Source organism: Dermacentor albipictus, chromosome 4 (assembly GCF_038994185.2).
Source record: "Dermacentor albipictus isolate Rhodes 1998 colony chromosome 4, USDA_Dalb.pri_finalv2, whole genome shotgun sequence".
Classification (NCBI taxonomy): domain Eukaryota; kingdom Metazoa; phylum Arthropoda; class Arachnida; order Ixodida; family Ixodidae; genus Dermacentor; species Dermacentor albipictus.
This window is the reverse complement of record NC_091824.1, coordinates 157,066,678-157,093,283: the sequence shown is the minus strand read 5'-3', so window position 1 is coordinate 157,093,283 and position 26,606 is coordinate 157,066,678. Positions and strand designations below refer to the sequence as shown.

General features: G+C 46.8%; 1 long non-coding RNA gene across 1 annotated transcript in view; it reads right to left on the bottom strand.

The window, feature by feature from the left end:
- Positions 1-26,376, bottom strand: part of LOC135903764 (uncharacterized) — a 60,424-nt gene extending 34,048 nt beyond the window's left edge. Inside the window, exon 1 of the long non-coding RNA XR_010564925.1 lies at positions 26,005-26,376. This is a non-coding gene — a long non-coding RNA (uncharacterized lncRNA). The remainder of the gene's footprint in view (positions 1-26,004) is intronic.
- Positions 26,377-26,606: the final 230 nt, after the last annotated feature.

The following is a 26,606-nucleotide window of genomic DNA, read 5'->3' as shown; positions in this document are numbered from 1 at the left end:
TCTCTTAGCGTTTACCTACCTTTCACGCAAGAAGCCGGTTCGGGAGACTCCATCGCGTCGACCGCGCGCAGTGGCGTTCACTGTACGTATTCGGTAAAGAGATAGCGGTTGTAAACGATTGTGTGCTTTCAGCTTGCCCAAGATTATTATTTAGACAGTAAGAAACTTCTCTCGTTTCGAAAGTACTTACAGAAATGTCCGGGAGAGCTCGCGCGTGGTGTTTTCAGTGAGCGCTGACAGTAAAACCTATGAGGAGCGCGTCACGCGATCCCTCATACTACGGCATCGAGGTGCTTCCGATAGAGGGCGACTCCGTAACTCCTCGCCGCCAATATTGCTACAGAATAGTATTACCGATGTCGAAGAGGCGAGCAGTAAGAAGACGACGACGACGATTAGAGGCTAGCGCGGGCTGTTGCCTCTTGGCCAAGTGCGGCGTATTACGTTGTAAATATACTTGTATATAGCTTTTCATATCTGCGTCTTCTTACGTTACAATATATATAACTTGGGCACCAAGATTTTAAAAATACCCAAGAGCTCGTGCGTGCGTGCGTGCGTGCGTGCGTGCGTGCGCGTGTGTGTGTGTGTGTGCGTGCGTGTGTGTGTATGTGCGTGCGTGCGTGTGTGTGTGTGTGTGCGCGCGTGCGTGCGTGCGTGCGTGCGTGTGTGTGCTTACATGTCAGTCGCCAACCGCTGGGGCCAGCGTAAACTCTTTGCAACACCCATTCATCTTCATCTATCCGGAATCACACTTCAACAATGTTCAAATATAAAAATTCTGGGTTTGACGGTCCACGAGTCGGGATCTGGGACTGTTTGGCTCTCCAGCGCTAAAAAGCAGGCGATTCAGACGTTGTGTCTGAGTAGAGGCATTGCTCCTAAAACGGGCGGCGCCCGCTCATATGTTGCGCGACAGTTGGTGAAGGCGGTAGTGCAACGACGCCTTGTCTATCCAGCCCATTTCCAGCATTTGACAATGGCACAATGGAATAGTCATGAAGCTGTTAATCGCGAGGCAATATGGGCAATCACTTGCCTTCCCCGCATCACTCCGATCATGGCTTTCCAAGAGAATGCACAACTGAATATGCTAGATGAGCTGGTGCAGCAGCCACGTGATGCCTTTCACACGCAACGTGTGATCTCAGGGCTTACACTTTCCAGCACTCCCTTCCACACCACCGCCATCGTCAGTTCTTCCTCCCTGGAATTTTGTACAGCTGAGCGATAACAAGCCAACTGATATACGTCGCCCGACATCAACTCACGCGGCGGCGTCGCTCCGTGACCGAATCATAGCGCAAGACGCCCACCTGCCGCTTAATTGCTCCATCGTGCTTTACAGCCCTGGATGCAAGCACCCAAGACTATGAAACGACCACTGCACTTCATTGCCCTTGCGCACCCGCCCTGAATAATATGCCCCGGTTTCAACTTCAAGAGCCTCCTTGCTCCTTTTGTGCTGAGATCCTTGCTGTTCGAGAAGCACTGTGCTCTGTGGCCGCCTTTCCCATGCATGGTCCCCATGGTCCCCACGGTCCGCATCGTCATCCACACTGATGCCCTCCAGGTGGCGCGGCTCCTGCGACGCGTCAGTCGCAGCCCTGAAATATGTCAGCAGATCCATCTTCTGGCGGCACGCATCCCGCAGCAAATATCTATCGCGTGGATCCCGTGCGACCTCGTGAAGTTCCAGAGCCGTGCGGATTCTGCGACCCGTCTAGTGACCTCTCCATCGTCACTGCCTCAGCTCTTTCACCTAGATGATGCCAACCTCCTTTTGACAAGAAAGGAGCACCTCCGGCGCAGCACACGTGCTCTCATACCTCCGTGTGCGGTAACCCTCCCCCGCGGTCTTACCCGTGCAGAGGAGGTTGCGCTTCGGAGGATCCGGGTCAGGGTTGCCCTCACTCCTGCCGTGACTCAGAAGTGATCGCACTTTCGCCAGTTATATCCTCGTCCTGGGTGTTCAGTCTGCAAGTCACGCAATGCTGAAGCTGACAGCCACCACCTGCTGTGGGTTTGCCCTGCGTTGAAACCGACGAGGCTCCGGCACTTCGAAGCAGCCCGACTTTCGTCGCGTAATCCTAGCCACTACACTGCTTGGACGCAGGGACCACGTTATCGAACCCTCCTGGACTTTATTAGATCCGCAAATATTGTTTCATTAATTTAATCATCCTTATTCACCCGCATCCTATAACCCTGTATGCCCTAGCTGAGGCATTAACCCTCGCATCAAAAAAAAAAAGCAAGAGAGAACAATAACTCGCAAAACACAACGAACATATTACTATGCTACAAAAGTCTTAAACTACCGCCATGCACAGACACATACAGTCGACTTCCGTTAAATAAAAACTGCAATGCAGAGAGGACAAATAATAGAATAGAATAGAATTTATTGATAGAAAAGACAGAGAGGTCGACCGGAGCTGGTGCGCTCTAGTCTGCTACTCTGCACAGGGGAAGAGGGAAGGGGAGGACGAAGAACGGCACCAAAGCGACAGGGACTAGTGCAGGCGCTCGTCCCGGTCGTTCCTGCGCCTCCTCTTTAGGGTTGGTAATATAGATGAACGATTAATCAATTTATCGAATAAATTTATCCCGCAAAACGATTAATCTTCATCGATGACCGCCTTTCATTTATTCGACTTGATCGATTATAGACATGTTCGATTAATCGTTTTCGAGAGTTTGACAGGAATGGCGCGAAATTTAAAATCTTACTACAATGTTGAAGCACGAGCACTGGCTGCGGCTGTGGTAGAGCGACGGTCGACTGTTATTCCGAGTCCAGAGCGATGTCGAGCCGAGCGCTTTCCCTCTCTTTCCCCACACCGCCTGAAGCCGGAGGCTTGAAACGCCCTCGCAATTCAAGGCATAATCGTTTTTCATCGTCGTATCAATCCCAGTCCACTAAAGACGTGACGCAGCATGTGCGCCGATTTAGAGCATGTATTTGACAAAGCGGTGGCGTTCATGTCGTTTCCAGCAAATCTATAGCTCCTATTCTATAATCTATTCTCGCATGCTGGTTGTGTGGCCATACAAAGAAGGCATCGGTTTCACCCAAACATCCCAACCAATTGAAATTCCTTCGTTATGCATGTAGAAAAGAGCATGTGGTTTAAAATCATAAACCAATAATTTTCGCTTCCCCTGTGTGTATTGCAATTTCTTACATACTTTAGTTGGGCATCACCTTTAACTTTCGCAATTTTTTTATTTCTTGTTGAACTGTACTGTATATAGAAATTCACTAGTGCCATGTACCTGTGTAATTCTGCCTTACGTGTCATTTTATAACTTACATATATTTATAATTTCAAAAGCCGCTAGTGCCAAATCTAATTAGTCTTCAATAAATTGAAATATTATTTTTATCAAGCTTTATACACTTGTGTTTCTAAGAGTTCCACTTCTCAAATATTAAAATAGGGTCGTACAAAACTAAATAGCTCTGTTTCAGACTTTTTAAAGTGCCCGGCAAAAGTTTTGATTAATAATTTCATCAATGAAAAATCCTGCTCAGAAAGCGATTGATCAATTAAAGGCTGAAGTGACAGATGAGTAATTGTTAATCGAAGAAAAAGAGTGAATCGACCATCCCTGCAACCTTCTCCACGTTGCATTACACAGTGTTTAATGTAATTAGCATTCTTAGGGTATAACAGGCACTCTTCGCTGCCTATGTTCCTAAATGTTTACCCGGGCAAGAATTCGCGCGACGGCCGGGGGGAGGCCGTTCCCCAGCCTTGGTGTAATACGATCTGCCGCTTGCACGGCACGAACGGTCCTGCTCTCGTGCGACGTGCTGGCGGCGCGTATAAATAAAATTATGGCAAAGGAGTTCTGCTGAAGCTCGCAAGATGGAGGAAGTTTCATAAAAGGGAAAACTGTCATCCACCTGAAATTAGAACGAAGCTACAATGGAAACCAGCTTCAAGAAAAATTCGTCGTGGTCCGTCCACAAAATTGAACCCGGGAACAACGTCCTTCCGCGGTGGTCGGTCCACCACCTTAGCTAGCAAGGCGGTTAGCAAATCACCCAGAGCCAGGCCCGATTATTCGACAACGATGGCTTTCCTTTGTAGCTTCGTGCTACAGTCAGGTGGATGACATTTTTACCTTTCGTGTAAATAGAATTACGGTCATCAATTTATGTCGCCCAATGTCTCCACTTATGTGCGCCACGAGTTAGCACATACAGCTCTTAATCCCAAAAGTAATGAAAGAGTAATTAATTTAAACGTTGCACTGAGACTACTATATCAGCGAGCTCAATAAAAAAATATATATTCTGGGGTATTACGTGCCAAAACCACGATATGATTACGAGGCACACCGTAGTGTGGGGTTAATTTTGACCACTTGGGGTTCTTTAACGTGCACCCAACGCCCGGTACGCGGGTGTTTTTCGAATTTCGCCTCCATCGAAATGCGGCCGCCGCGGCCGGGTTTCGATACCGCAACCTTTGCTTAACAGCGCAACACAAAAGCCACTACGCCACCACGGCGTTTTCCGAGCACAACACTACACTCACTACTTCCAAGACCACTTACGGGAGCCATAACTAACTTAATAGCATAAGTAAACGGTAACTCTCAAGTAATAATTGCTGCGGCTACTTTTTGCTTGCAGTTACTAACTTTTAACATCATGCTGTCGTGGCCGCGGCATCGTATTTACACTGCTATCCTCATCACTTCAGAATCGTCATCCTATTGTCATGCCGTAATCGTCAATGCGCCTTCGGCGGCGCCCGTGAATGCTGCTTATAGAAAGCAGACTAGGGGAACGTAGTTTTAAACTAGAACGCTATAAAACATTCTTTACACTGAAATGGTATGGCACAAGCGGGGCCTTCAAAACCGCAGCGATACGGTGAGCTCGAGACTGGGAGCGAAAACACCTAGCCCACACCACAACCAACGCTTAAACATCCGTGTTACAGACTCACAACCGTCCTTTTGAGTTTTTGTACAGAGCGCATAGCACCTGCACTCTCTCAGCCACTGCCGCCTCTCCGCATCAGCTTGCTTTCTCTGCGTGGTTTTTTTCCTGTCCGCCCCACTGCGCAAGCATACGCCATTGTTGGCTGGTTGGTTGGTTGTTCGTCAGTGAACTCGCACAACCCACTCTGAGGGATGGGCCACGAATCTGGCCGTGTGAGGGTTAAATATAGTAATACTGCTTTTGAGAAAAACAAATTAGAACAAGATTACTAACTGGAAATTGTGAAATTGAAAATGAACTGATATTGATATGAAATTTGTAGTAACTACGCATTACAGCAAATAAATGTGTGAATAAATATGGAGGTGTGTCGTACACGGAAACAGCTATCTCCTCCTTTATCTTCTAATTGCAAGTTGTCACAGGTGGAACCAATCTCAAGAACCACCAATGTTTACAAGCCATTTACCTACGACATATAGCACGCCATGCGATGATTGACTACAGCTGCTGTAGGTGGGGACGCTATGGAATGTGGTTGCTTGCAAGTGGAGCCTCACGCGCAGCGTAGTGTACGTACGTGCTGCCCCGAAGACGGTGTTCCTAGAAAGCGTAAAATGTGTGAATGTCAGCATTAGTCTTTCCGTTTACGATTGGTATGCATTTTCGAAATGCTATGTAGATGTTGCTTTCGTGAGAGGCTGAGCGAGTTCGTTTACTCAGTCCAACCACAAAATTTTCAGGCGGCCCCTGGACCTTTACCTCGATTTGTTGGCCGTTTAACAGTCCGAGGACGTGCGAATTTGACCTGACATTATTTTGATACTAAGCGCCTTGTCTTTGGCTGAGGTTTCAGAGAGAGTTCATTTGTCAAACGCATCCGCTTCTTCTGTTAAAAGCTCGTTAAAAGCTTCGCTTGTAACGAGCAACTAAGAATTTGAGTACTGTGAATGCGACAACTTACCGTAAATGCTAGAAGATTAATACGCATGTTTTACGCGAAGACAGCAGTATATTAAACGCGCTACCAATGTAAAAAAAACTCACGTAGCCGTTTACTGTGGATGCAGTAAAAGCCAACAGCCTTAAACGAAGGATGTTCAGATAGAGACGGCTATACATCGCCTTCCAGTTCTCTAAAAGAAAAAAAAATGACGAAGAAGACGGGTGTACACATAGGCTGAGATGCGCTGCACGCACGAGCTCTGCTGTATTGTATGACGTTTCCTGCATGACTCTGACCTCAATGGTCAGCTACCTCCGCATAAAGCATCACGCTGCTTTAGTTGCAAAGCTTTCCATGGCCGACTCTGACCCCAAAGTAGTGCGCGATGGCCATGAGAAAAGCAGTGCAAGTCAGGATCATCCACGGTGGTATCACCATCTTCCGAGACTGACGCAGGCGGCTGGTTTTCTCTTTCCGGTACCATTCGGCTTGCTGTAACCCACGAATGGCGTCTTCCGTCAGCGGTGGCGGCGACTCGTGCAACGTTTGTGTTGACGCGCTAGGTCCGGCTTCGTCGATGTTCCGGCCTGCCTGCGTGGAAGAGTCACGTTTTTCCGGAACTGTGCCAGTTTCCTGGCTGCTTTCCAGGACACATGTGGGTATGGGCGTGTGGTCTCGCTTTTCTGAGGGCTGTCTGAACTCTTCGTAGGCTTTCGGCTTCCATTTCGTCATAGTCACGTGCTGTCTTGCTTGAGCCGATGGTGGACGCCCATCATCTAGCCGTTTACGAAGCCGTGCGAAGCCGCTTGATCGCCCGTGAAGAGTCTCTATAGGTAGCACTGTGCTACACGTGTCCGACAAGAGGCTTGGTCTCAGTACGCTTGTAACTTTGGACCTCAGCTTGGACTCAGCATCGCTGATGCGCCTCTTTATCTGATCTGCTTGTTCGCGTTGAAACTTTTCGGGGAAGCAGTGCGCGTTTTGAAATTTTGCGTTAAGTTCATCTGCACACTTCGTGAAAGGGGGCTGGCGATCTTTACAAGGGGTTCCTTGAGCACGCGGACCAGCGTTCACGTTATGGGCTAATGCAGGCCTAACTTCGCCAGCTAGCGTTTCGCCGTTCCCTTCACCGTGTGTTGGACTGTTCACTCTGGTAGTACTTCCCTCCGCAGATTCCCGTACGGATGCGGATGGCTCTTCCTTGGAAGGCACATTTTCGTCCGAAGATTTTTGAGCGAACGTGGATGGCTTTTCCCTGGCACTTGCGTTGTCCTCTGCCGATTTCTGTACGGCTGTCGACGGCTCCTCTCTGGCGCCGTCCTGCTGAAGTACTTCCTTCTCGCCGAAAGGACTGGCAGAGAGAACGCCTGCGTTATCTTTAGTCCTTGTTAAGTCAGAGGTCACGCAGCTTTTTATGGGCTCTGTACAGAATACTTCTCCGCCTTTGTTTGACCGAGTGCTGCTGCAATGTGGAATCAAACTGTCGGGTTGACGACGACCAGGCACACTATGCGGAGAAAGTGAAAGCGAGCCTTCGCGTGCCGATTCCATGAAGCCTTCATTATGGCTAAACTTACTGAATATGACTTTGCCGTCTGTGGGTGCACGTGCTGCCGCGTTTTCAGTAAAATTAGCCCACGGGACTTCCTTAGTGGCAAACGGCTTGTGCGAAACTTCCATCGGAGTTGAGGAGGTGAATGGGTCACGACTCGGGAAGTGGCGTGTTGCTAGTGGTGATAGGTCCGCATCATTAGCCGGCCCGGAAACATGTTCCAACTGTATGGACGTCGGTTTTGCCTGAGACGGTTCATAGCCTTCGAAAGCGGCAAGAAGATTTTTTCTAGTTCTGCTCGTAAGCTCGACGGCTACGTTGCTGGTGGTGTCAGCAGATGGCGACTCTATCGCATGACGTACTCTATCCGAGTGGTTCAGCGTTGTTTGCCACGTGGCAGTTGGTTGTAGCGGGAACTGAGCAGGCGTCTGCTGGTTCCAGAATGATCCCCACGCTTGTGTTGTTCGGTTCAAGTCGTCCATTGGTGTTGGTGGCATAACAGGAACATGACTTTGGAGTTGCATCGGCGGCAAGGCGAGCGGTGCGGTGTCCGTCGTGTTAGCGGCTGGGATGCTACGTGCGGCTTCTTTCTTCTTTCGCTGGATGCTGTTAAAATGATGCGATGTCACATCCGTTGCTTCTTTTCCTGTGCGATGACGTTCTCCAAATGGTGCTTGAAGCGCCTCTCTCCCTGGCGAGTCCTCGTTACCGCCAACGGCAGTATGGCCGGGCCGGCTGCCGTCGGAATGCACGGTACTGCTGCTGTTGCTGCTGCTGCTGCTGCAGCTGCTGTTGCTGCTACTCGCGTTCGACGAGACTTCATGCGAGTGTTTATCTGGTGGTTCGCATTTTTCTCGTTCCTCGCCTCTATCTGATGTGGCCATTCGCGCGCAAGTGACCCTTTCGGGTACCTCCATAGTGGTGGCGTCTTCCAATATGACGCTGGTCACTTTCCTGGGCACCGACCTACGTCTCGAGTCAGGGAAAACTTTTCCCGCAATATCCCGTTCTGCGCTCCGTTTACGTGACCTCGAGTACTGGACAGCGGTACGGGCCTTGCATTCAGACGACCCTTTGGTTAGCTCTGTCACGCTTTCTTCGCACGAGGAGGTCAATAGATCACCGGTGCCCTTGTCAAAATCCAAGGACTCGGATCCGGCCTCGGGCCTTGCATTCGAAGCACATGTTGCAGCTCGAACGCTTCTTTTTTGAGATGGGTTTCGTATAACCAAGTCCCTCGAGTAGCCTTCCAATGTGACGATCGGAGGGACGGTTGCCGTTGGCGTCATGGCTGACATGGCCGAGATCCCCGAGACGACCGAGCACTGGGACGGGGAACCGGCCGACTTTCGCCGGCTCTTGCGCGTGAAGTAGTAATGAAAGACTTGCTTGACTTTCTTCTGGGACTTCTTCGAGGAGTCGGCGCTTGCGCGGGGAGAAGTCGGCTCGGTCGCGGCTTCCTTCTCGTCAGGGGCAGAGGCCTTGCTCGCCCGCGATCGCATGCGGCCGCTCAGGATGGACGGAATGTAGCGCCCTTGCGATGGTGGACGGCGCCGGTCATCCATCCCTTCAGGAGCAGTCTACGGCCACGCTGCGAACAAATAAATTTGGCGTGGTCGCCGATGCAGCCGGCGCAAGGATTCCCTCGAGCACGGCATATCACGAGCTCAGACGCTGCTTCTTTTTTCTTGTGACACATTCGCCCAGAGTGGCATTGGTAAGCGAGGTAAGTAGTGGGGAGAACGCTGAAACCTTGAGGGAGGAAGACGCAACGTTGCTAGACCAGGTTAGTAACGTTGAGAAGGCGTTTGTACGATACGAATCTTTGAAGCAACTGACTGGTCATATTTAGTACAACTGGTAGGGCATCACTCCGCGAACGCAAAGAAAGGAACACCCCAAGAAGATACACATAAATAGCGTATAAGCGCCTACATACTATTCTTACGTGCATTATTTTATGGTTGAATTCGCAAATTTACTACAGTTCAATAATGGCCCACTAGCCCCTTAAGATACCTTCTCAAGTTTATCACAGCTGTTAGGGCATTTCGCCCATTTTTGACACCATTTTGTTTTCTCACTGACCTTCTTTGCATCTTGTTGCCTTAGGCGCCGAATAAGGGGGGGGGGGGGGGAGAGGCTCCGCAAAGTTTCGGCATTACCCCCCGGGCAATGCCGAAGCCCCCTCCCACCCCTCGCACACACACACACCTAAAGTGTGATTACCAGAGCTTTGTCATCCACATCATTTGAGGTTTCTCTTGACTTTCCTCGACCTTTTCATTTGAAATTTAACTGGGGCTAATAGCTTACTGCATCATTATTGGCGCGGAGGGGCACGGCTTTTAATTCGTACTTTGGCTTTATTTCTGCAAATCCTGACAATAAGAGGGCACGCACATTAGAAGCACTTGCGGCGGCTGCCTCATCCGTACTTTTTCACTTCAACAGTGTTTTAAATTTCCACTGTAAAGAGCATGCACACACACAATACATTTAAGTATACACACAGGACAAGGTTTATTATATTTTTGAAAGAGATGGAGGAAGTCAATTAAATATTATTTCTAAAGGCTATGCATAGGCTATGCATAGGCTGTGCATAGGCTATGCCTAGAGAATGAATATGTTGCTGTATGTTCACCATGCTTCAAATTGCTTTGCGTGCTTTTTCTGCCATGAAAAAAAGAAGAACCAGAGACTTCAGTGACCCCTTAGGCAGAATCTTTTATTAATGACGTATGAAATGCACGTAAATATTGTGTCTCTCAGTATTGCTTCTCTTTTCAGTAAGCAATGCTAACGACCCATGAGAAAAAAAAAACATTTATGATAATTTACGACATTTATTAGGGATGGAAACCTCGTCATTAGCATGCAAAGGTCAAACATATACAGGCTGTTCTAATTACCGAGATGTGCTATCCGAATTATCAAAGTGTCAATGAGGCATTTGAAGGCACAACCAGGGGACATCTAACTGCGGTATCTTCAGCGACGTACTAATTGCGTAATTATCTTTTTCCCGACTGATAAATACCTGCGAAATATGAAAAATACCACGTCACTGCGCTCCCACCCACCTCATAAGGCAGCCCCCTCGAGCAAGCTCCCTCCGAGTTATCCAGAAGGAAATAAAGGAAAACATCGTGATCGAGCTGGTGCCTTACCTGCCGCACCCCGGCCAAAGTAACACGTCGTGTTTGGTGTCAGTTGGAAACAAGCCGTGATACCGTTGTCTTAGCGTAGATGAAGTGCATGGCTGTTCTTTTTTTTTTCACAAAATATATCACCACAAAAGTGAATTGACAACATCAGTGCAATGGTTTAAAGGTGCATTTTGTTTCGTCCCAGTCGCCATGTCTTTCTGTAATGAGCAGAAGGTAAACATGACCCTTGCCTCGGTATCTGCAAATGGCAACAAGAGGAAGGCCGCAAATATATATACCAGTCATGGAAGTCTGGCGGTAGACCAAACGCATCGACAATCATCAGAAATTATGAAAACCTGAGACAAACCGACAGCTTCGAGAAACAGCAGCGGAGGACTCCATCTTTGAGTCCTAGCCTACGTACGGATGTTCTAGCATTCATGGCCTCAAACCCTTACGCTAGCGCGCAAGGACGTGGCCGCCCAGGTACCAATTTCCAAGTCATTAGTTTGGAAGATTCTAAATGACGACCTTTAACTCGTACTACCTGGACAGCACCAATGCTTAGAAGATAGATGTAAAATCGTCTGTAAAATCGCCTGTAAAATCGTCTAGATTTTCTCGAATTGGGTCTTCACAAAAGCCGATGAGTCACCGGACTTCTTGAGCAACATCATGTGCACAGATGAAGCCAATTTTCGCAGAAACGCCTAGGTAAATTAGCCTAATGCACACGATTGGAGGGAGAACAATGCACACTGTGTAAAGCGCAATTGGCACCAGTACCAGTGATTGCTCAATGTGTGGTTCGGAATTTACGCCGGTGCTATAATCGGTCCCATCTTCTTCGATCACACACTGACTGGACAGCGTTACGTGAACGAGATCCTTGAAGGAGTGGTGGATGGGTTTCTCAGCGAAGCCCAGCTGTCGCGTGTTCCACTTCTGTGGTATCAGCGAGATGGGCGCCAGCACACAGCAGCAGCAGCCGAGTGTGAAACTGGCTGGATGCGACTTTTCATGCGCAATAGATTGGAAGGCACGGGCCTGTAAATTGGCTGGCTAGGTCGCCTGACCTCTCTCCATTCGATTTCTTTCTTTGGTGTTATGTGGAAGATCGTGCTTACATGATCGAGACGGACGTCACATTCGTTCAAGGCAAGGATAACGGATGTCTTCCGTAGAATTGCGGCGTCGGTCATCAAGAAAGCCACTAAAGGTGTGATAAAAACGGACACAGTAGTGCGTAGCTGCGAAAGAAGACCTATTCGAACACACCATCTAGGCTGGTGTTTAACGGAGATTACGAATTTATAGATAATAAGGGCGCACTGAAATTTGATAGCTTTTTTTGTTTTTCTTTCTTTTTTTCTGCAGACATCCTGATTGCCAAATCAGCTCACATAGAAGTGGTATAGTATTTGCATTCTTGAACGCATCGGTTTTGCCTTTTCTCTACACGTTAGTTGCTTCCGGGTCTGTTTATTTCGCTTTTATTTTTTGAAACGAACCTGTTTTTGCAGCACGTATGCACTTTCATGAAAAAAAAACGGTTACTTTAATTTCACTTTGATCCGAAGCAAGTTTCCGGCACGAAATATAGCTTCGCGCGCACTCTTTCAACGCGGCGCGAGCAACGCCCAGATTTTAATACATTCCATGCCTATTCCATTACTTTTCGCATTTCGTGCGTGGTCATAGTGGCGCTTGATCGGCCGCGTTATCAAGGGGCTTTTGTTATCAATGTGATCAGTCGGTCTTGAGAGACGGATGGTAAGTGTGACGTAGAAATGACAGGAAGGAATGGCTGCAAAGCCGCGAAACCTGCTGTTGGTGCTCCTTCCTTACCATTATAAAGATGATGCGCCGTCTCTTCGGGTTTGCGACAGGCAGCGCAGTTTCTTTAAGTCAGCTTATTTGCGGGCACTGCTTTATGGATACTGGTGGGAGTGCAGTCCCGTGGTATTTTTTCATATTTCATGAGGTTTCTTTGCCAGTCAGAAAAAATTGTACGAAATTAGTACGTCGCTGAAAACAGCGCATTTAGATGTCATTTTGGTGTGCCTACAGATGTCTCATTGACACTATGAAATTTAGGACAATGCTGCTCGAGTTAGATACTTAATTGCAATTATTGAATTAAATCTCAATAACGAAAGAATTATTGGCGGTTACTCCACTGTACTGAAAACAATGTGCACTAGGTGTTCTTCGAATAACGGAACTGCTCTTCTTTGTTTAAGTCTCGTTGCATGATAATTGGGGAAAACCGTATAATTCACTCAGTGACCGAAATGAGGCCAAGCCGGATTCACTCGAAATCAGAATCAACAGCACTTATGCGCAGTAGCGCTTATACTCAGAATTATACTCGGAAAAGAGAGAGAGAGGCTGCAGTTTCGCCGGAAAGATGAAACAGAGAGTATTAGTGATATCCAAGTATGCGACAATTACACGAAGGAAGATTACACCACCGAGAGGACTCAGGCTGTGAAATTGAACTGTCTCCTACTATGAGCTCTTGTATATACTCATATAACGCCGTCACCTCAGCGCTCAATTCCTCGAGGTCACACAAAGTTTCAAGTGCAAGACATCCTATATATATATATATATATATATATATATATATATATATATATATATATATATATATATATATATATATATATGTATATATATATATATATAATGAGTTTCGCAGGCGGAAGTGCTAGCTCCAGTATTTATTGTTTTGCTTAGCTCCATCCCATCCTAAGAGAACATGCATACTTACGTGTATGCGGATGACATAGCATTGCTTATAATTGCAAACTGTATTGCTTATATTGCAAACTGCTTATATTGTCGCGGTACATAAGACTTTCGTCATGCCTTGGCGTTTATCGTATACTGCGATTTCCTGTAAATTACAGAAATAAAGTGCTTCTTCGTCGGCTTTTTTTATTAGTCATCATGTTTCCTTTGCTTTAGAAGCAGTCTGTGCCAACCCATGATTCGGACAAATAAGGAAGACGAGGATGATCAGTGTCATAATAATGAGGCTAAAAAATATTTACAAGCATGGATCAAGCAATTTTTAAGTGGCAGATAATTTTATTGCTTTCGGAACGGTTTTTCATCGAGTACACATAAGCAGGCAAAAGGAGTTTCACAGGCGGAAGTGCTAGCTCCAGTATTTATTGTTTTGCTTAGCTCCATCCCATCCTAAGAGAACATGCATACTTACGTGTATGCGGATGACATAGCATTCTTCTCATCGGCAAAGGACATTCACACACTTTACGAAAACTTGCAAAGGTTCTCGTAATGTGTGTGAATGTTCTTGTATGCGAATGTTCTATGTTCTATGCATGCAACGTGTGTGTTATATGTTCTAGAATACTGGCTAAATTTCATTCGTCTGTCTCTAAACTTGAACAAGTGCTCATTGCTCGTATTTCCTCTGAAGGACCCAGTACATATATCTCTGTCGTACCAGCTCGGATATCATTCCACAAGTAGATGTTGTCAAGTATCTTGGTGTTACATATGACCGCTCCCTTTCATGACGTACGCACATAGATTATATTGCTGCAAAGAGCGTTTGAGCAGTGGGATTATTACGTAGACTGAGCAAGAGTCGATAAGGGATATGCAGGGTCACCTTGTTATCAATCTGCCGTATGTACAGTCGCGGACAGAATAAAATGGATCACGGGATCTCCGAAAACGTTCAATTCCCGAGCAGCCTGCAACAGTAACCAGTAAAACTGCCCACGACCACGTTGTTAGCATATTCTAGTCGAGGTCCAAAATGCAAATACCAGATTGCGTTGTGAGGTTGCGGAGATATTCAGCTTTTTCTTAGATTTCATGGTCCATAATATTCTGTCCGCGACTGTACGTACGCCCTGTCGTGGAATTCGGGTGTGTGTTAATTCGACAGAAGTTTCGATAGCTTCTCGTGACAGTTTGCCTTCCACAACCACGCCTGCCTTGGCTGTTACGCCTAACCAGCGCTATTTTGCCGGGTGTCATCCACCAAAGTTAAGGTTGAGTGCCGCGAGTATGTGAATTTTGACTTGAAGTGTGGCTTCACGGCAGCATGACTCGAGCTGCAGTGAACCCACCTTTAGGGCAAAGTTCTCCGCCATCAGCGTCGCCAATGAGGAGGAGGAGGAAAAACTTTATTTGCTCTAATTGGTTAGAAATTAGCGGTAACAGATGTGGTCGGCCGTCTTCACGGTCTTCTTCCCCATCTGCGCAGGGTCGACGCCCCTATTCCAGGGCACCACTGAGGGTGGCTACTCAATAAGCGTGCCTTACTAGTCCATGCTGGACTTTCGGGTCGCTGCTGGAGAGCACCCTCTCCCACTGCTCCGCACTCGGGTCTTTTATTTGAAGGAATTGTTGATTCTGAGCGCATCCCCATGTAATGTGATATAAGGTTGGCTTGGCGCCGCACCAGGGGCAAATGTCTCTATACTGGGTGGGAAACATCTTGCTTAGTGTGTTTAGATTTGGGTATTTTAGTGTGTTTAGATTTGGGTTCCTGTTTGCAGCCTCCTCTAAGAGGTTGCTTCATGCTGATTTAGGCTGTTGTGGGGTGGAGGGTATTTGATTCGGACCCTGAAGAGGTGGGAAACAGATCAGCTGGCCGAAGATAAAACGTGAGCGATTCATGCGCCCGCGAAAGGAGATTGTTTTTACAAAGATTTCGGCGTTGTATGCGGTTATCTCCATGGATTATACGCGCAGGTGTGTTTTCTTTTCTTTTTCTATTTTCAGAGTGTTGCAATTGCGAGTGCGGCTTAATTATACACGGAAAAATAAGCATATATTCGTTCGTTTCGAACATTTCTATAACTTCGAATTCTGAAGCGTTACGGCTTGGGCGAATTGGTTGTACATGATTCTTCAGAGACGCGTGCACAAAGACAGGACGTCGAACGAAGAAGGGACACACCACATGCGCATGCGGTGTTTCTTCGTTCGAAGTACTGTCCTTGTGCGCGCGTAAGTCTCTAAAGAATGAAATTTTGAAGTTGGAGTCATAGAGCCTATCGAAAAGCGCAATATTCGATCTTATATTCGAGAATATCGAATATTCGCACGAGCCTACAGTCTACTCAAAAACACGAGGTCGCTGGTCTGATAACCAGGCGGTGGCGGTCGCATTACAGTAGGGGCGGAATGCAAATGCACATGTGTGCAATTTAGGCACGCTATAAAGGAGACCATGGTGGTCAAACTTCATCCGGCGCTTCTTTGTAATAGCCGAGATGTTCCATAGGGACGTTAAGCTCCGTTAATCAAATCTGTCAGCATCGGACTACAGTAAGAGCAAAATCAATTCAAGGTATACTTACGTAGAGTGCGATATTATTGCTGAATCATCAATGCCATTATCATGATCATTCAATCTAGGTCAACTGCAGGACGAAGGCCTATAGGCCTTCATCTTGCAGTTGCTAAGATATACCCTAGTTACTGCAGTTACACCCGTGCTCTTCAACACCGAGACCATATAATTCGCTTGCAAATTTATCTCATCGCTGCGTCTAATCACCTGCTGCCCTCTACGGCGTTTCCTCTACCTTCACACTCAATCTGCTACTATACAAACCGTGAAGTTGCGTGCAGTAGTTACTCAAATACGGCGCATATGCCCACTGTGATAGGTCGATAGGCTATGAATCGGGCGGAACATGTATTACGGTGGCAGGAAGGCGACGTGCGCTTCTGGCCACTATGCAAGGAGTTGCTGTTTTCTTCGCTCCGACAAAGAAAAAAAAAACGGATCCACTTTGTTGACACTTCAATCGAACTGTTGTGAGCAAGGATCAGCATCATTTCCAGCGTCATCTTCACCACCACCAGAGCTACGCAGCTGTGTGGTATAACTTGACGTTTAAATTTGCGCTGAGAAGGGACGTGTTGTCGCTTTCACGCTTGGTTGTTCCCACCTCTCTTGGCAATACTGTTCCCGCTTGGTTCCGACCTCTAGCATAACTTTTCATAAGTAGGTGATAAGTATAGGTAACTCGTAAAGACCTTGCTAATGAATTTAACCGACTGTTTCTGAGATCTGGGGAATTTGGTTGCCCCAGCAACAATAATAACGTCAACCAGCTCATGCAGTTTTAAACCTGAGTTCTCCTTCCGAAACTGCAAGCATCATACGTGAGCTGAAGAATAATTGCTAGCCTGGTTTCGATGGTATTAAGGCTCTACCAATTAAAGCTGTCTCTAATGTAATATGCCAGGCAATTTATAACATAATTGATTATATGCTGTCTCCCGGAACATGTCCTGCGGATATGAATATATTGTAAGAGTTACATAAGGATGGCTCCATTCATAACATGAACAATTGCCGACCTATATCTATATTTTCATGTTTTTCGAACATTGCAAAAAAATATTTCTAGATTTGTAAATTACTTGTATAAGTATATAACTTGTTATCACGTCATCAAAACGGGTTTGAAAACGGCAAATCAACTGAAAGTGCATTGCCTAATATTAGGAAGAAATGGTATCTGATACCGAAAACCAATTGAACTGTCGGGATTTTGATAGACTTAAAAATAATGTGATTCTATAAAACATAAGCTTCTCTTTGCTAAGTTACCACGGTATGGAATAAAGGAAACGCCACTTGGCCTGATTGACGGATATTTGTCAAGCTGAAGTCAGTTTGTTCTCATTAATGATGTGAAGTCCGACTTACAGCCCATTAAATGCGTTTAGGGCCTATTTTAGGACCTATTTTATTTCTTTATGTGAATGCTACCGTATTTGTTCTTCCAGAGCACTAATATAGTCACCTATGCAAATGACATAGGTGTTTTATTTTACTCTCCTCGTTAACCTCACATCATAGCTTCGGCAAACCCGTGGCTGCAGTATTTAACAGAATGGTTAAGCGTCAATCAGCTAAGTACACGTGTCCGCAAAACTAAATGCACAATATCCCATGCTATTAAAAGTACCGCAGGTGTTGCACTCTTGTAACACAAGAAGGCCAAAGTCTGCTGCACACTTGGTAATATTTGAGGTTATACAATCGCGGCTGTACTTCTTGCAATACATAACAAGCCGCAATGGGAAGTACACGTGTGGCAATACGGCAACCTCCTCACTAAGGCGCAGCTGCACGCGCTTCTTCCGCAGTGGCTTGTCTGCGCGCTCCTCCATCGCTCGCCGCCGACCACCACTCCGCTCCGACTGTGACGTCAACGCGCAGAGAGCGCGTGGGAACAACACCTGGCGCAACAGCAATTACTAAACTTAAAATTCGGCAGGCACTTAAGACTGCTTACGTGTGGGAATGCGAAAGCATTATTGGGGGCAAAGACTTACGGAGTCACCATCTGCCGGAAGCGCCTCCCTTGCGTAGTATGCGCGGCGCGATCCTCATAGGTTTGGCTTACGGCGCTCAATAAAAACACCACGCGGCAGCCCTCCTGGACATTTCTGTAAGTACTCTCAAAACGAGGTAAGTTTTTTACTGTCAAAATAATAATCTTGGGCAAACTGAAAGCATAGAATCGCTTACAGACGTTCTCTCTTTACCGAATATATACGGTGAGCACCACTGTGCGCAGTCACCGCGATGGAGTCTCCCGAACCGGCTTCTTGCGTGAAAGGCAAGCAAACGCTGAGAGTAAACTATGTGAGTAAACTATGTTCCTATAGTAGGCTGTCTGTATAAACAAATATAGCATATCAGAATGAAGCCTCAACGCAGTGATTGCGCGGGTTCGCAGAGACCGACTGTGCGTCTGCATGCATGACCGCGCACAATGTTTTGCTTTCGCTGCGGGCGCGTTTTCGTACCGTGCCGTGAGCTCAGGCCACAGAATATGAGCATATGAGAGTACACAAGCAATCATTGTTGCGTGGACGCTATCAGAACTGTTCAAAAATAATTTCGTTATAGAGACTTCAACGCCTACGGCGACTGTGATGTACCGTCGCGACAATTCAATCTTCTTTCTTTTCTTGTAAATTCTTGGACGTTTCAATACTATTTCTCAAGTTGCGTCGTCCTGTATGTTTATCAGTCTTCTCAGCGTGCGATTTCCCTCTGCTTCTTTTTCGTAATCCAGCACATTAATTCATAACACAAACATGACCATGTGTCATGTCCTTTTCTAATGTGCTTGTTACCACTCCCTTTCCATTCCAGTGAACTTGCCAGTGTCTAGCCTCAACAAGTTCGTAGACCAAATAAAGTGTCATGACATTAGCCGGGCAGCGGGCGAGCGTCTCAGAGCGCGTTTTCTGCCGTTACCGAACATCGGAGTCCCGAGGCCGTAGCAGAAGTCTTCCGCGCGTCTGTGCTTGCTGCATGCCCGAGTTCTAGCCGATGGCTGTTTGCCGGTTCTAGCAGACACACAAGGCGAGAAAACCTCACCACTTAATCAGAACCACAGCGCAGGTGGGACTTTTAATATTTAGTTTTCAGTTTGCTTCGGCGCTTCCGAAGCAGCCGTCGCGGCCGCTGTGTTCACGTGATCCCTCATGCCACGTAACGCCGACGGTGGCGCTAGCGTTTCCAGTGGCGGAGCTCGCCCCCGATAGCGTTTGTAGACCTCAAAATGTCATCAACGCGCTCATTTTGTATACTCGTCAGGTGGCGCCACCTCTTCCGCACCGTTTCACGTGCGCCGCCCAGTGACGCGCGCACTAGACAGAGAGATGGCTGCGACGGGACGTGTGCAATCAGGAACGCACTAGGCACACCTTTAGCGAGCCAGAACCGTGGAGCAGCTGCGGCTTCAGACAAGCGGGCTCGATCGTCTCGCACCCCGGAAGCCCGGGTTAGATTCCCACCAAGACCAAACTGCACCAAAGTTTCTTTTCAAAGCCACTAATTATTTTGTTTACGGGTACCTTCGTGAGAAATGCGACGTCAATCCGAGCATTTTTTACGGGTTTTTACTCTTTGCGGCGTCAGGCATTTTTCGTCACGGCACAGTTTCGCCAAGGTCACCAACAAACACCTAAGGCTTTCGCCTTAAAAACCGGTTATTTCATTCACTTCACACACACCTCAGTCTCAAGTTTTAGAGCGTGTCACAATACAAGTTTCTAGGAGTGCAATTCCACTAAATTTATGATGGACACCGCATGTAGAGTTTGTGATAAGCAACACAGGCGAAATCAATTGGTAGGATTAATAGATATCGGGCCTTGTTACCTCAACAAACAAAACGTCAGCTTTTTCTTTCATTCATTCCAGACTGCACTTCTATGTATCTTGTTAGGAGAGTGACATACCAAATCAATATGAATAACGCTTAACTTGTGCAAAGTAAAAGCTGTTCATTTCATTCATGACTTATCATATCACGAACACGTTTCGTTTTATTTTAAAGTGACTACACCGCTGACTGTCAATTATTTCTTTTGAGCTGTACTAACATTGTTTGGAACTATGAATTCAAACATTCGACCTTTACGAAACGAAAAAGTAGAGTCAGCAGTAACTAAAATGGCAAATTCCTCATATCTTAAGTACTCATACGCAAGAACAAAACCTAATGACACAATCTTCTTCCATCTTAAGAAGCCAGTCGAAAATGCATTTTCTTGATATTAAAGCAGTGTTACATACATACATACATACATACATACATACATACATACATACATACATACATACATACATACATACATACATACATACATACATACATACATACATACATACATACATACATACATACATACATACATACATACATACATACATACATACATACATACATACATACATACATACATACATACATACATACATGTTAGTTTCAATTCATTCAGTTTCCTCTATTTTATGGGTTTATACCGTGTACTTGATTTTATATTGCACAATTATGTTTTATTGTCTATATGTTGCGATAGCAGTTAAATAGACACTCCTGGCGAATTTACGTCCTCGCCGTTGCCGTCGCCGTGAGGTTATGTATGAAGCTAAACTGCGATAAGATCGCGTCCGCCCCGCCGTGTGCCGTTGGTGCGAGCAAAAGCGTGCGAAGGTGAACCGATAAGAATGATGGCTGGATACGTGCATCTTCTCGTGCGCGCAACATCTTGAAGTCAGAGGCAGCGCGAACGTGAATTCGCTCGCCGCTGCTGCCGCTGCTCTTCATCACGCCAGCGTTGTGATAGCGAGTGCTCGCGGTCATAGCACGAGATCTCTTCATGCAAGCCCGTAGGCACATGACACCATGCTTGTTAATTTAATTAGTAAGCGAATGTTTACTGTAATTTACACGGCCGATAAACTATACGAGCCTTGTGTCCAATACTTTGCCAATGTTGCGCCTTCGGGCGAAACTGCGACTTTTCTTGTTGTTCATTCAGACCCTATGAATATAGGGGTCTATGAATAGACCCCTATATTCATAGGGTCTCCCACAACCTAAGGAATGTAGCCAATCGCTACGGTGTGCCGGTGGCATTTTCTGCCCCGCGCAAGTTGGCCTCTTTGTGCCCCCGGATTGTCTCCGGCGAGGAATGCGTGCGAGACTGCACGAAACGTCACGCCACCCAGTTTGTCAGGTGTTCGGTCGGGGCTGTGTATGAAATTCCCCTGACATGTGGAAAAGTTTACATTGGCCAGACGGGCCGTTGTATAAATGAACGAGTAAGGGAACATAAGCTTTCTATGGTTAACGAAAAAGGTTCAAATTTACCCTTACATTGCGGCGCATGCCCTTTGGCTACGCCTGATAAAGCATGCCAGCCTTTGCTGGCTAGAACCAAAATCTTAAGGCGCAGTCGTAACCAGGTAGCACGTGAACTCGCAGAGGCTTTTGACATTGATAAGTCAGGTGATAAATGCGTAAGCGATTCTAGTATCAATTTGTATAAGAAAGAGAAAACGTTCTTGGCATGTGCGCTTAGGCAATGATTGAATAAAAATTTAGGTATATATATATGTATGTTCTTTCGGAATAAAATCAGTCGCGAGTTTGCGCCCGTCCATGTCCTTACTCGTCCGTGTCTTTTTTAGCGCAATTCCCTTCTTTAACTAAAGCCCTCTATACCCACCTGGTAAATTCACTGTTTTCCTGCAGCTGCACGGGCAGTATACCAACATGAAACCTCTGTAAGTGGTTTACTTCACGTTAGCTTATATTAGAGTGTTTCAAGACACCTACGTTCTTAAAGTCGACTTCACAAATACAACGAGAATTTTGGTGACTTCTTTGGCTCACTGACACCCTTCAGAAAATATTGGCAACAACCATTAGATGACAAAGATAACTTTCACTGACGCATTTTCAGCCTCAATACTTATGGCAATGACAATAAGCAAATACCTCAAGGGAGGCGATCTTCACAGTACACGCCACCTGGGCCCGCCCAGTCATGAACATGAACTTCTGTATAACTTGCAATAATACTTTGCAATAAATCAACGTGTCACTAACACATTAGATAGAATAATGTGTGATTGTTTATTGGTCTGCGGCAGCTATAGCGGCATCTACCTTACCCCCTCCCGCCCGCGCTGCGCGGGTCCGCTCCGCTCTCCTTGGTAGCAGCCCACCGTCTCAGCCTTTGTGGCAAAGCAAACGAAACGAACATGTACTGTAGAAGTCAAAGGGAAAATTATATACAAGTTTACAGTAATGCAGCTTCTGTAGTTGGCTTGGCGGCAATGCCGACATTTTAGCTGTGGCAGAGCGATCCCAGGCGGCACGTACTGCAAAGATGACTTTCCAATTAGCATACAGAGAGAGAGAGAGAGTTTGCTGATTGGAAAGTCATCTTTGTCATCTTTGTTAGTCATGATATATATATATATATATATATATATATATATATATATATATATATATATATATATATATATATATATATATATATATATATATATATATATATATAGAGAGAGAGAGAGAGAGAGATAGAGAGAGATAGAGAGAGAGAGAGAGAGACAGAGAGAGAGAGAGAGAAATGGCTTGCCCTCCCACCCACCCACACACACACATACACCAGAGAAATAGTTGGTAAGCCACTGTCCGCAGCTGGAGTAGAAGATGATATGCGCACTATAACTTGCCTCCTTCACGCCCCCCTCCGCCCACCTCCTAGCGCGCGCACGTCTGCCGGTTAGCACTCCCCCCCCCCCCCCCTCTCCCCTTGCGTGTGTGACAAGACGGTGCGTACACTCCCCACCTTCCTCTCTTGCGAGCGCGATACACCGCCGCATTAAGCCACCATAGGAGATGCGGCTCCCCTGAAACCCTGGAACACATCCTGTGCCACTGTCCAGGAGTGGCCTCTCAACGGCAGGAGATGACAGCCGCATACCGCAGCCTCGGCCTTTCAGCCAACACCGTAGCGGATCTCTTTCCCCGCGTATTCCCGGTCGCAGCACTGCAAGCCTTCCTCTAGTTTGCTCTTGCGGCCGGACTTGCCGCCTTGTAGCCGATCCCCCCGGCCACCTACTCCTTGCGGCGTCCTGCCATGACATGTTGCTGCAGCCGACCCTTCCCATAACCTACTTTCTTCCCCTCCTTACCTATATGTTTTCCCCCTCCTCCTGATGTTGAGCCGGCCGTGCTCCCTCACGGGTCGCAGAAAATAGCATCTTTTTTATTTCCTTTCTCCGAATATATATATATATATATATATATATATATATATATAAACGAGAAGAAAAGGGGTTAACCGAACCCGATTTTTATTAGTCATATCATGAGAAGCCAACAAACACTGACACCAAGGACAACATAGGGGAAATTACTTGCGCTTAATAAATGAAATGAAGAAACGATAAATTAATGGAAATGAAAGCGGACGAAAAGAGTAATACACACACACACACACACACACACACGATCCTCGGCTGACCCTCGCAAGCTTTCGTTCGCACCTGCAGCATACTTCGCGATGCCGCGGTATCATGGCGCTTGGACTTTATACGGAACATCACGGTGACGCCGACGGCGACGGCGGAAATTCGCCTAAGTGCTCATTGCTATTGCAACAATAAATTGATTGGTGCCCAACGTTTTACACATAGGGCAATGTTTTTCTATGTTTTTTTTTCTTTATTGTTTAGAGTAGTTGCCTCCGACTGCATCTTATGTATGCTCACTCCCGGTGGACTCGGCGGCAGCGCTTCTGTCCACCCCAAAAAAGCCAAATTCCGCGCATGCGCTCACGACTGCCCGGCGGGTTTTCTCGTCGCAGGGGGGGGGGGGGGGGGGGCTCGCATATGCCACACGTCGGCGAATTCCCTCATGAGCCGGCTCACTAAGACCGAATCCCATCAATATCACTGAACTACACTGAGTTCAAATACATTCTTCAAGATCGACGCGACGACTCTGGGTGTGCGACGCTCTCCGCCGATGCTCAAGAATGCCATAAACTTCCCCGCTCTTTTTCGACCGATCTTCGATGCCAACGGAAATCGCGTCGTGATGGCGACCGTATACTTCATACAGCTTTTTTTCTTGCCTCTTGGTGGGGCTCTTCCTCTCTTACCGCCTCGTTCAGCCTTTTAACTAAGTTTGTCGCGAAATATCATTTAGGGTTTCCCACGTAATTTGAGCCAAACTTTAAAGATATGCAAATGCCACGCACAGTAGCTCAACAGCACCAAGGTAATGTTGTTTGCGGTCGCCTGGAGATACTCAGGTTATTTTGTGCATTCCACCTAATTACGAACTTAGTCTTAATTATTCGTCTTCTCAAATATTATAGTTAGACGAAAAGTATCAATGGAGAATTGTAGAGCAACATGCAAAACTCCCGATACAGCTTTCTGTTGCTCCGTACGTACTACATACAAGTGTTTTTCCAAGCACGAAAGAAGCCTGCGAATACACGAAAAATTGCCACGTGACTGGCCGCTCGATAGCGCCTCATAAAGCGCGCTGCGTCTACAGCACCCGGTGCTGTGGTTGTCTATGTATAGGTATAACAGGGAATGGCCGCGGAGTGAGCACGACATGAGAGACGTATAGGTTACGACACGACATTAAATAACACTCTTTTTTTTCAAATTTACGACACGACTTCTTATGCGGGAACGCTGTTATTGCGTCCTAAAACATCCTTATGAGCCGTATCAGCTGCGCAACTATTTTTTCCCGCTCTTTACTCGTAGTGCGTGATATATGAGAAGTGTGGAGTGATTGCGCGCGACGCGACACCAGTGAAGGGATTTAAGGAACTCTGTTCGATCATTGCCTGACCCGGACACCGCCGGGCCATGCGCGCGTAACACGCGGTCATGCCACGCGGAACACAAATCTCGATATCAGCAGAAGCCACCACAACACAGCTTGCCACTTCCAGGCGCTTGCTGTGCGGCAGCGGTTAGGGAGCCTTCATACAAACTTGTACAAGGCGGGCCCGGCCCTACAGTGCGATAGTTTGTTTGATGTTCTTTCGAACGTTTGTTAAGCAAAGATGACCCCAGACGGCTTTTATAAACTTGGTTGATACAACACCTCCTACGTATAACAAAGCCTGCTTGCTCCGGTTGTGACGTCACTATTACAGTTTGACGCTTCTAGCAGTTAGCGACAGTCTGCGGTGGGTATCTCCCTTGAGCCGTGAGCGATCGTGCTCTTTTTGCCTGCTGTTAAGTTTTCTTTTCTACGTACACAGTCACGGCTCCGATGCGAAGACGCGTTGAACAGACCAGACTAACACTCGGTATAAATTGAACAGGGGTTGCTGTAAATCTAACTAATCGTGGCCGCGTGTACTTACATCCGAGTGCAACTGCGCTAACAAACGCAAAAGAATATGAAGGATTTAGTGTCCCTTGTCGGCCAGCAAAAATTTAAGGTAGGCGTTTCATTTATTACTTGGGGAGCCAATGCATTGCATCAAGAAACGACTCGAAGGCGTCTTGCGCCTGATGAACTTCTTGAAACGCCCTGCACAGACACCTGAGAAAGCAAAATTATTAGTCGGGCGTTTCATCGGCATCTATGCTGCAGTCACGCCGATTTCTTTCAAGAAAACATGGCTTGCACTACACTGCAACACACGAGTTCGAGTCAGTTATGAACAATTCTTTTGTTTGTGTGAATTGCGCTGCAGGGAAATGGCGAAAATTGTGCCTTTTACGTTGTGGGCGCAAGAATGACTGAGCAGCAAAACCACTTTCGAAGCTCAACAAAAGAGAGCACATTTCTCGGTATAAGCGTGTTTCGGAATGCTGCTGTCAAGGACAAAGCAAGGACAAACGCCGCTCTTCATTATAATTATTATTATAGAGACTGCCGAGAGCAACGCCTTCGAGAAAAGCTGGCCAGGGTGCGCTACGCGCACAGCAGCATGATCTCTTTTTTTTTTTTGTCTTTTTCAATGTACTTGGCGCTTTATCTGTTGAAGAGTTAATAGAAATAATTTCACCTACCTACGTAGAGCTGTTCGCTTCGTATTGCTTCCCCAGTATAGCCCATAACAACTTATGACGGCGGCTTTCGTCCTTCGGGAAGTAGAACAACACCGGCTTGATAGGGTAGTTTGCGCGGCACCTCTGCACACAACGCTTAAGTGGTACGTCTCTTATGTCCACAAATCAGTAACACGACCACGCAGAGACTGCAATATCGCGCGCGCACTCATCACACGCCGAGGTAGCACACTGCAGGCACGACATTCCACGATCACAAAAAGACGTGTTCCCAAGCCGGCGGCTCGTCGCCTACTGCCGGTGGACTATAAAAAATAACGCGCGTGACGTCATACGGAAAGCCAAGCAGAGGCCTTCAGTTATATCTACGGAGGTGTTCGCTGATCCCGGAGACGGGCGGGACTAAGTGGACTGATTCCGGAGACAGTGTAAACCGCTGTCGCGATGATCGCATGGATTTAGCGGTGGAGGTTTCCACATCTTGGCCGTGAAGGCACGTCATCAATATGCTGCGAAGCGCGCGTTGCAGATAAGCAGTTTTATAGTTCGATTTACACAGATTTCAATAGGTGCGTCGGATGTGCATGATTGTTTTGCCTAAA